Genomic DNA, 11,944 nt, shown 5'->3' with positions numbered 1-11,944 from the left:
TAAAACAAAATGATAGATAAGGAGAAGACTTTTTATTGTATTATATATTTGATGTTTTAATATTGAGTCAATGTGAATATTACTGATATTGCTTACTATATTTGTTTGGAAATATAATTAAAGCTAAATGATATGTATTTTACTTGGTTAGTATGAAAGTGTTATAACACTTTGACTGGATTGTTGAAATTCCAATCAATATTTGGAAAATATATCATTTAACAAGTTGTTTGCCAATATGACAAGTCACTATTTAGTTGAAATGATACTTCTGACTAGTAATTTTACATATTGGAATATCATTGTTTAGATTTTAAATTTCTGAACTTTGTTGCTATCCTAATTTTTGTTTTAACATAGTTTACTTATTGGAAATGCACCACAAAATTCCTTATGTCACACATCCAGACATATATACGGCTATTTACACCCACCCACAACTTCTCTGCATTGTAGTATTTATTTGTAAACTACTGAACTACTAAATACAAATTTATTTGCATTTGTATTGGCAGGATCCAGTTCTAGTTAGCATGTTATACCAACCTTTGAGTCTTCATGATATTTAAAATTATACAAAAAGTGTAGTTGTTGAGATTTGGATAGTACTAACTTCTTTCTCTGTGTATGTGTCTCTGTCTGTCTGTCTTTATTTATATATTCATTTATCTATCATTATTTATACACACTTCAATCCCCCAGGCAGAGTAATTATCCTTTAAAACTACAAGTTAGCCAGAGATGAGCTTGAAGTTATAAAATTAGGTTCACTAAGAACATCCTCCTTTTTCTTCTTAATCTATTCCCCTTCAGCTATTCCTTTCCATTTATATTAGCCCTCTTCACTGTCAACGACTCCTGTATTGTTTATGTAGGAATTGATCAGTATTGGCAGCTTTCTGACCTCTTTTTATGGTTGTTGACAACTATTTGCCCCCAAATGAATTCAGGGGCCTGTAGATGCTTTCATATCACCATTCCTTTACTCTGTATCTTCATTTTCTTTGTTGCTATTAAGCTAAGACTTTTTCACATTTAATAATACAAAACTGTCAGTGATCTACAAGGCTACTACCTAAACTATGGCAAATCACACTTCTGCAACACAGCAGGCTAGTAATGAAAGTCATCTGCAATGACTGTAAATGCTTCCCCAAACCATGCTCTTTTATTTAGAAAAATCTTTTTGGTTATATAAGTGGCTCAGAATTATGAAATTATTTAGTTGCAGAGGGGCTTGTTTTTTAAGAGTGCAGCAATTATATCTTAAAATAACTATTATTCAATCCATTCTGCCAGCATTGGGAGATGAAGCAGATGTTAGATATTCTAAAATCTCTGACTCTAGGTGAGTTTGAGATGTTACTGCCCTTTAACAGAACAGATCTGTTACACAGAAGGATGCCAGGAACCTGTATATTTACACAATGATGCAACAGCTCTCACACGCTCTCATTTGAAGCATAATTGTTGAGTCTTGAAATAATACTATTTTAGAGCTAGATGAGGAAAATTTAGAACTCATTTTTTAGTAGATGGGGAAACATTGTTATGCAAAGACCTGCCTGAAATCTTGTATCTAATTAAAGGAATTAAAGTCACACCCTAGGAAGATATCTGCACTTTATATTATGATTCTTGTAAATTGATTTACTGTTTTTCTTCCCACTCTCAGTCCATACTTACTGCTGAGGGTGGGGAGATTGAGGGAGGAAGGGAGAGGGGGAGGAAGAGAGGGACAATACAAACAGAGAGAGAGAGAGAAAGAGAGAGAGACACACACAGAGAGAGAGCTTAACAGCATGCTTTAATAGAATATGCTTAGACTTTGACATCAGAACAACCTGACTTTGAAACTTGCCTAAATCAAAATCTCCACTTGTACAGATGCTATCTTCTAGAATGATTGGAGTACTTTACCGCCTTTCTGTGTTATCCCCTACCCACTCTACTGAATCATTCTCATCATCTTCAAAAGTAAAAAAAAAATGTGCTGTCACTTCTGTCATTGTAAAAGAAAATTAGTTTTCACTCCACATGTCCCTCCAGATATTTCCCAATTTCCTACACCCTTTGTGTAAGAAAGTTGTGAATACTGTACAGAAAATTGTGAATGTTACACAGAAGTATTGTCTAATCATTTTTTACTGGTCTTCCTTGGAACTTTCTTCAGTAAGTTTCTCTAGCCATCACTGCAATAATATGGCTTTTGTCAAGGTCACCATATAAGTCAACTATGTAATATGCAAATAATTTTTCAGGCATCCATCCATCAAGGGCAGTTGATCTAGGAGTCATTTGGTTACAGTCTTGTACTTGGTTTGACAGCTCTAAGCTGAAGATTGTGCATGGGTCAACTTCATTGGAACCTCATCCTCCTTGAATAAAGACTAACCAGGCTATGTCCTTCTCATGGCCAGATAGAGGGTGCCTTGGTTACTTTACTCTCATTGCTGAGACAAAATACCTGATGCCCAAAATTAAGGAAGGAAAGGTTTATTTAGCTTACAGTTCGTGGAGGTTTCAGTCCATACTCGGCTGTCTCCAGGGCAGAGTAGTACATGGCAGAGGGCAACAGTTCATGGCAGTGAAACACAGCAAAAGCAACAAGAGCAAAAGGAATAAGAGTGGTGGCAAGCAGCCTCTTTCTCTCCCTTACACATACAAACTATCCACCCCAGGGTGGGTGTAGCACTCACACTCATAATCCCAGCATTGGGTCATGGGTCAATCATAAACTCTAAAAGCCCGCCCCATGACTGCATGAGGATTTGGGGGAACATGAAGACACAAACCACAACAGGGGGAGGAAAAATAAAGGAACTAGAACTTCCACCTGCATTCTATCAGCCAATTCAAGATACATGGCAAAATCCAAATTCAATGTTAAGCATAAACTTGGACTGTAGTGGGAAAAACAGAAAACCAACAAGCAAAGAGCATGGATAGGTACAGGGTGAAGAAATGAGGACACTATACTAATCTGCCACTGTCACTAATGTGTTTCCCAGTACTGAGTTACATCTACATGGTCAAATGTAAGTGCTCATCTATCTTGAACAGAAGATAGTAGCATATGACACAGTTGATTACTCCTATCTTAAAACTCTCTACCCTTGGTTTTTAGCTCAACCCATATTCCTGGTTTTCCTTTTGTCTCTCATTGCCTCCCCTTTCTACATACATTGTTAGGTCCTTCACATGTTTTTAACATCAGATTACATCAGGGTTCAGTCTTAGGCTACTTTCTTTTTTCTCTCTATACTTATTCTCTAACTGATTTTCAGCAATGATCAACAGTTTTAAAACCAACTATAACAACAAATAGTGGTGAGGATATGGGAAGAAAGGAACCCTTCTACATTGTTAATGGAAATGTACACAACCGATGTGGAAATCAGTGTGGAGATACCAAAAAAAAAAAAAATAGAAATGCCATTTGACCCAGTTATCCCCCTTCTAGATATGTTCCCAAAAGTGTTAAAAATCAGTATATTACAGTAATATGTGCATATCCATATTTATAGCAGCACCGTTTATAATAGCTACATCTTGGAAACAGTATATATGTCCATCAACAGATGAATGGATTAGCAAAATGTGATATTTATACATTGTACACTACTACATACTTTGCCATAAAGAAAGGTAAATTTGAGGCATTTGTAGGTAGACGGAGGCAATTTGAGAACATAATGGCAAGCAAAACAAGTCAGACACACAAGATTAGATAGTACATGGTTTCTCTTATAAGAGAATCTCAAAATATGTATATACAAAAAGTAAAATAGAAGATAGATAAATAGAAAGTAGGGAGAAGTTCAAATAATTTCCCAAATTATATATTCCATTATTATTCCAAACATATTCTAATTCATGCAGATTTCTTTCATTTATACTACTAGTTTCTTTTAGTTCATTGAAAAGGAAGTTTGTGCTATTATCTGTTTGTTTCTTTGTAAGAGAGAATCTTTTTGTATATGGTTGTACTCTAATTAACTACTTTTAAGACAATGATACATAGTGTATTAACTCTCGTTATTCTCTTAATAATATTTTGTTATGAAATTTTATGTTTTCATAAAATAAAAATTAGTAACACTGAACATTATAGAACTGTTCACTTAAAATGGTGAAGATACTAAGTTTTGCTATGTTCATCATAATTAAAAATAAGATCTCTATAGATTGATAAATCACAAATTTATACCTTAACTTTGTCTGTCTCTTAATTCCATCCCATTATCTATAATGTCCTCTATAGAAATGAATGTTTGGTACAAATATAAAATCATATTTATAATCTCCAAAGCCACTGTGTCTCTCCCATTTCCTCCCCCAGCATGCCCTTCCTGGTGTCTCCTCTGTTGTTGTAAGTGGTGAGCTCATACTTCTAGTTGCTCTAATGCTTATGTTTCTAGAACCAGTAGCATTTTGGTCATCCTTGAGTCAATCTTTTCTCCTACATCTCACATTCAACCTATCAGCTATTCCTACTTGCTCAGCTTTCAGTGTATATCCAGGAACAGACTGTAACTCTCCAACTCCAACGTGCTATACAAGTCCTCACCCTCTCTAGCGTAATCCATTGGATTACCGTATTAACTGATTTCTTTTTTTTTTTTTTTTTTTTGGTCCTAGTTTTTTTTTTTCCCGATTGATTTCACTTAACGAGATAGTCTCAAGCTACATTTTTTTGGTTTTTCTCCGGTACTGGGAACCGAACTCACGACCTTGCGCTTGCCAGGCAGGCGCTTTGTCGCTGAGCTAAATCCCCAGCCCCATTAACTGATTTCTATTACCCGTCTTCTACCACATGTAGTGTATTCATGCAGCCAGAGTAATACTTCTCAATCAAAAGTTGGATTATGTTACTTTTCTAACTCTTCAGCGGTTTTCCAATAACATTCTGAATAAATTCAAAATCATAATGACCTTTAAAGCCTTACCAAAGACTGGTCTCAATACTTCTCTGACTACATCCCTCACTACAATTTATATTTCTCTCTCTGTGACACAAAGCACACTTAGCACACATCTACGCTTTTATAGATCTAGAATTATGATTGGGAAAACACAATTATGTGGGATGCACATTACAAAATTTTAGGGAGTAACAAAATCTATGTAAATGTTTCAGCTGATGTTATATAGTTCTCAAACTGCAGAGTCTTAGATCCTTATCCTAGAAAAGATAGAAATAAACCACATAAATCAATAAAACATAAAATATGCAATTTAGTGGTGAGTTTTAAGGAGAAAACAAAGAAAGTAAGATACTTAGGATAAACAAAAAATTTCTAAGTAGGATGGACTTGGGAGATCTTCAGTCAGAGGGCGACCTTTACCTAAATTACTGGAGGAGGCAAGAGAGTAAATCTTGTGGATAACTGGACCATTCCAGTTAGATGAAGCAATAGCATCTGAGAGATTAAAACATGCCTGAGATGTTCTAAAAAGTGAAAAGAGGCCAATGTGGATGCAGAAGACTGAGCTAAGAAGGTAGATTCAGAAAATGAGGTCACAGATATAAAGGAAGCCCTTATTATATCTAGTCATGTAAAGTCGTTGGCTTTTTCTGCGAGGGTCAGAGATTATACACAAAGCCAGCTGCAGCTTTAAAAGATCCTCTGGTTGCAGTGTTTAAATAAAAAAGCAACTAAACAATTTTGAGAGATAAAAATTACATGATGACTCTGGCTTAGGCTGATTAGGGTAGTAGTATTAAAGCGGAGTGAAATATTAATGGGCCCTATTGTAAATTGTGTATTTGTCACATGTGTGTGCTCTTTTCAAACTAATATACAAATAGTGAAAATATACATGTCTAATACATGTATACATTTTACAGTGCTTAAATCATATTAGACATATTTATCTTCTCATTTATCATTTCTTCATGGCAAGAAATAGCAAAATCCTATCTTCTAGCTTAGTACAGCGTTGTTATCCATCGACACCGTGTTGTACAACGGTGTGCCAGTGGTCATTCTTATGCAATTATAACAGTACTACCGATTAATCTTTCCCATCACTCCATGACTGCCGTTCTCCTCCGCCTTTTCTAACTACCATTCTGCTCTTAACTTCTATGAGGTCTGCTCTTTTAGATTGCACACAAGTATAAACATGTACTTTCTTTCCATGTTTGAAATATTTCACTTAATATAATGAAAGTTTCATTCATATACCCAATGGCAGGATAGAATTTTTTCAAAGGGCTGAATAATATTCCATTGTGTACACATCCATTTTCTGTACTTCATCATCAGTTGATGCACTCTTGGATTGTTTCAGTTTCTTGGCTATTATGAATCCTGCTGCAAGAACATGAGGGTGTAGATGTCTCTTTGATTTACTGATTCCATTTCCTTTGAATATATACTCAGGAGTGACGTTACTGGGTCATATGGTAGTTCTATTCTTTTGAAGATTCTCCACACAGTTTTCCAAAACAGATGTACTAACGTCGATTCCCATCAGCAGTTTGTAAGAGTTCACATTTATCTGCATCCATCCCAGTGCTTCTTATCTTTGTCCTATGAATAATAGCCTCCATTACCAGAGTGAGGTGAGATCTCATCGTATTTTTGATGAATAATGATGCCAAACACTTTTCCATGTACCTACAGGCCATTGATATCTCTTCTTTTAAGAAATATGTACTTTTATCTACTGTCCATTTCTAAATTGGTTTATTTATTTTTCACTAGTATTAAGTTTTTGGAAGTGCTTACACAGTCAGGGTATCAACCCATTGTTAGATATATATATATATTGCACATATTTTCTCCCATTAAGTATGGTTGTATTTACACTCTGTTGGGTGTATCCTTTGCTGAACAGAATCTTTTTAGTTTTATGTAATGGTCTTTGCTTATTTTTGCTTTGGTTTCCTGTGCTTTGGTGTCTTATGCAAAAACAAAACAAAACTCTTGCCCATTTCTGGTGTTAAAATGTTTTCTCTAAACTTCTAGAAGTTTCATAGATTCAGGTCTTATAGTTAGTCTTTAACGCATTCTCAGTTTTAACTGGTAATAGGGATCTGGTTTCATTCTTCTCCGTGTGGATATACAATTTTCTCAAGACCATTTCTTGAAAGGAGTCTTTCTCCAACGTGGGTTCTTAGCCACTTTGTTGGAAATCAATTGCCCGTAGATTCATTGGCTTATGTTTAGTTGCTTTACTGTGTTTCATTGGTCCTTCTGTGTGTGTGTGTGTGTGTGTGTGTGTGAGCGCGCGCATGCACGCTTATACAAATACCATTTATTTTGATCACTACAGATTTGTGACATGATTTGAAGTAAAGTAGTTTAGTTTCCTGCTTTGTTCTTTTTACTTAAGATGGATTACACTATACAGAATTTCGTGGTTCCATATAATTTTTAGAATATTTCTCTAAAGAATACCATTGATGTTTAAATAAGAATTGCACTGAATTTATAAATTTTGTTAGCACGTACATTTTAATAATACTGATTATTCTAATCCTTGAAAACAGGATCCCTTTCCACATTTTTATATTCAATTCTTTTGATCAATATTTTGTAACTTTGTCTGTAGAGATCTCTTTATTTTGGTTAAATTTATTTTAAGGTACTTTTTGTACCTGATGAAAATGAGATGTTTCTTTTTCTTGATTTCTATTTTAGATAATTTACTATTGACATACAGCAGTGTTACTGATTTTTTAAATGATGAAATTATATCCAGCAACTTTTCTCTATTCATTTATTGGTTCAAGTAGTTGTTTTGGTATAGTATTTGGGGATTTTTATTTATAAGCTCATGTAATTTGCAAACAGTGACAATTTGACTTATTTTGCAATACTGACACCTTTTGTTTATTTCCCCTGCCTAATTACTCAGCTTAGAACTTCCAGCATTATATTAAAGTGATGAAATTCATTTTTGATCAAGACCTTAAAAAAAAGTTCACCTTCTCCCCATTCAGTTTATTATTGTTTTATTATAAATACATTTTATTATATTAAGGAATGTTATATATATACCAGCTTATTTAGTATTTTATGAGGTTTAATTTTATTATAATCTCCTTTTCATTAAGTGAGGTAATTATATGTTTTTTGTCCTTTATTCTGTTGATGTAGTATACCATATTTATTGTTATGCATATAATGCATCACCATTTCATCCCTAGGATGAATCTCACTTGATCATATTGAGTAATCTTTTTAATGTGCTGTTGGATTTAGTTCATTAATATTTTACTGAGGATATTGTCATGTAGTTTATTGTTATTTTTGTGGTGTCCTTATCTGGCTTGGGTATAAGGCTAACACTAGCTTCAGACTGTGTTTGGGAAATTCTCTCATTAATATTTGGCATGATGTAAGCAAAATCAGTATTAGTACCTCTAAATGTTTGATAGAACTCAGCAGTAAAGTCATATGATTCTAGGTTTTTATTTGGTGGGAGAAATTTTATTACTGATTTGGTTGCTTGACTAGTTCTAGTCTGTTCAGGTTTTCTATCTCTTCATTGTACATTCTTCATAAGGTTTATGTGTCTGGAAATTTTTCTATTTCATACAGATTATCAAATTTGTATGCATATATTGTTCACAATAATCTCTAATGACCTCGTGTTTCTGTGGTGTTAGTTTAATGTTTCCTTTTTCATTCCTGATTTGTTGCATTCCTCTCCATTAGTTAATCTAGTTAAGGGTTTGTGTATTGTGTTTATCTTTTTGAAGAACTAGCTCTTTACTGATGATCTTTTGTATTTTTAAGCACCATTTCATTTATTTCTCCTCTGAACTTTATTACTTTTTTTCCTTCTGAGGTTTTGCTTGTTCTTTTTACCCCTAGTCCCATGACATGAAATGATAGGTTGCTATTGGAGATGTTCAAATGATTCTACTTTTTTCATGTGGGCATTGATTGCTATAAACTTCCCCTCTAGTTCTGCTTCACCGCATTCCATAGAGTTTGGTATATTGTGCCTCTGTTTTCATTTGTGTCAAGAAATTTTTCATTTTCCTTTTTGGTTTCCTTCTGAGCTATTTGCTGTTCAAAAGTAAATTGGTTTCCATGTATTTATATGGTTTCCAAGGTATTTCTTGTTATTAATTTCTAGTTTTGTGCACTATTCTCAAAAAAGATACTATAATTTCAAGTTTTTAAAATATGCTGCTTCTTGTTTGCAAATAGGACCAATCCTAAAGAATGCTTCATGTGCTGATCAGAAAACCATATTTGGGGGCTGTTGGAAGGAATGCTCTATAGATGGCTCAGGTTCATTTGGTCTAAGGCGCAGTTATCTCTCCTGTTCCCATGTTGATTTCCTGTCTAGATTATCTGTGTATTGCAGAAAATGCAGTGGTAAAATGCACAATTATTACTGGATCAAAGGCTGTCTTTTCTTTTGAGTAAGTTAATATTCACTTTATATATTTTGGTGCTCTGCTATTAGATGCATACACATTTAGAATTTCTCTTATTAGTGAATTTATCTTATTATATAATAATCTTCCTTATTCTTTGTTATGGTTTTTAGATCTTCCTTTAATTAAGACATATTTGCGGTACAAACACGTTTATACTCCTTTTGTGGAATTGTCAATGAGGACATCAGAAAATGGAAAGATGAATTTTAGGATCGTTTTCGTAGTTCCTTAAAGAATGTTATTGGAATTTTGATCGAGACTGCATTAAATTTGTGTATCAATTTTGGAAGTATGATCAGTTTGACCGTGTTGGGTCAGCCTATCTCACAACAGGGGATACATTTGTCCTCTCTGATTCCCTCTTTTGGAGTGCTGTAGTTTTTGTTCTGGAGGTCTTTCTCCTCTTTAGTTAGGTCAATTCCTAAGTATTTAATTATTCTTAGCACTATTGTGGATAATATTTTTCTTATTTGCTTTCTCAATAAGTTTATTATTAGTGTGCAGGCATGCTATTGATTTTTGAGTGTTGACTTTGTATAAAGATACATTACTTAAGTCTATTTTATCTAATATGTATGGCTAATGTCTTCTGCCTCTTGATGTATTTTGCATTCTTTTAGCGTGGATAAATCTTATTCTATCCCTTTCATTTTCAGTGCATGTGTGTTTTTAAAGGTGAAATGAGTTTCTTATGAGCAATATATAGTTAGGTCTTTTTTTGTATCCATCTAGTCATTCTATATTTTTAATTGAAGAATTTAACACATTTATAGTTAAAAGAGTATAGAGATATTTTGTCTTCTGCAAATCCAGTAAATTCATCTCTTTCTAGTATCCATATTTCTTTGTTCATTTTAAATACATTTTATAATGTAGACTAATTTTGAATGGTTTGTTTCTTTAGGCATGCTTATGCAGGTACTACTGATTACATTAAGAATATTGTTTCATCAACTCAAATTTAGGGATTATTTTTACCCTATAGTTCTAGTAAATTACCTATTTGTGAGTTTGGAATGGATCTATTCCTAGGTAAGATTTTAAATGAGAGACACTGTTCATGTTGTCAGTCTTATGTAACAAATTTCAAAATACTCAAATAGTTTATTTTTTACTTAAGTACATTTCTAAACAGAGTATATTTTTAAATAATGAAGTTTCTTTAAGTTTTTGGGATGTAGTCTGTGCGTTATTTTTTTCAACAAACCAGTTATACTTTATTTTTTAAAATTTTATTTCAGGAATGTACACGTATATACTCGTAAGTGAAGCTGACTATTTCTTTTCTATTCATATGATCTTTATGTAGTTTTTCCTCTTAAAACCTGACAGACTGAATTCATAAGTTCTGTATATTGTTTAAACACATAGTGTAGTTTGATATGCTTTTCTAAGCTTATTAACTTTCACATTGTATATCCCTTTGAGAATATAAAATGAAGTCAATATGAAGGAAATGTTGGTGCTTGGCTTATCATCTCCAACGTGATTCTCATTACCCAGATTTTTCTGTATACTACTTTAAATATTATTTTACCATTTCCATTACATTTTCTTCTCTATAGCTTTCTAAATATAACTTTGTCTTTATACTAAATTCATAACTAAGTTTGCAATTAATTTTCAGTTCTTGTTTTAGTGTAAAAATTCAGAGAATGTAGCATATATAAATTTTATATTAATTTTCTTTGTAGCTGGTAATATAGAGAGTTATTAAATCTGTTCTAGAACACATTTAAAAACATATTTTCTTTTCCTTGAATATAATTTTTCTATGGAAATATTTTACTGAGTTTGTGAATTCTGTTACTTAAAATTTATATTTTAATTTTTTTAATTTATTTAAATTAATATGTCAGTTTCTCAGAGGAAAATATTAAGGATTCTATCTATGCTTGTGGATTGATCTATTTTTAGTACTTTTAGAGGATACTTTACTATATGCTTTGATATTACTTTGTCATGTAATTATTTTTAATATAAAGATATAAGTATCATTTTTCATGAACACACATGCACATACATACACTTGAACCATAATATTTGAAAACACATAATATTCCCACTTATGTCAGTGAATGCTTTTAAAGTTTACTTTGTGTGATTATACTGGTAATAGTCTTATATTTTTGTTTTCTTAAACGTTCACAATTTTAATTTACATAACCATGTTTCACAGAGAGCCAACGGAATTTATATACATACAGTAATTACTCCTCCATAAATTTTACAGCTATTTTCTAAATCATCTCATTCTGTGTATGGGTATCTCATCCTGTATGTAGGGCTGTTATGTTTAAGAAACTAGTGTGTTTTTATCCCTTTCTGTACATTTAAACTTATAGTGCTATCTTGATTTTCATTTCTTTAACAATGTTTGATAATTTCTATTGCCATTTTGGTCTAATTTCATACATGTTATCTGTTTGTAACTTCTTTTCCCATTATTTTCTTATTTCTAGCTTGACTTATCAATTTTTTTTTATCTGTTTGAGACAGGGTCTTGCTTTTTGAGACAGGTCTTGTTTTGGCTGT

The sequence above is a fragment of the Chinchilla lanigera genome, unplaced genomic scaffold (genome assembly GCF_000276665.1).
Source record: "Chinchilla lanigera isolate Chin_1 unplaced genomic scaffold, ChiLan1.0 scaffold00130, whole genome shotgun sequence".
NCBI classification, from domain to species: domain Eukaryota; kingdom Metazoa; phylum Chordata; class Mammalia; order Rodentia; family Chinchillidae; genus Chinchilla; species Chinchilla lanigera.
The sequence above is the reverse complement of the archived record's forward strand: the minus strand, read 5'-3'. Positions refer to the sequence as shown.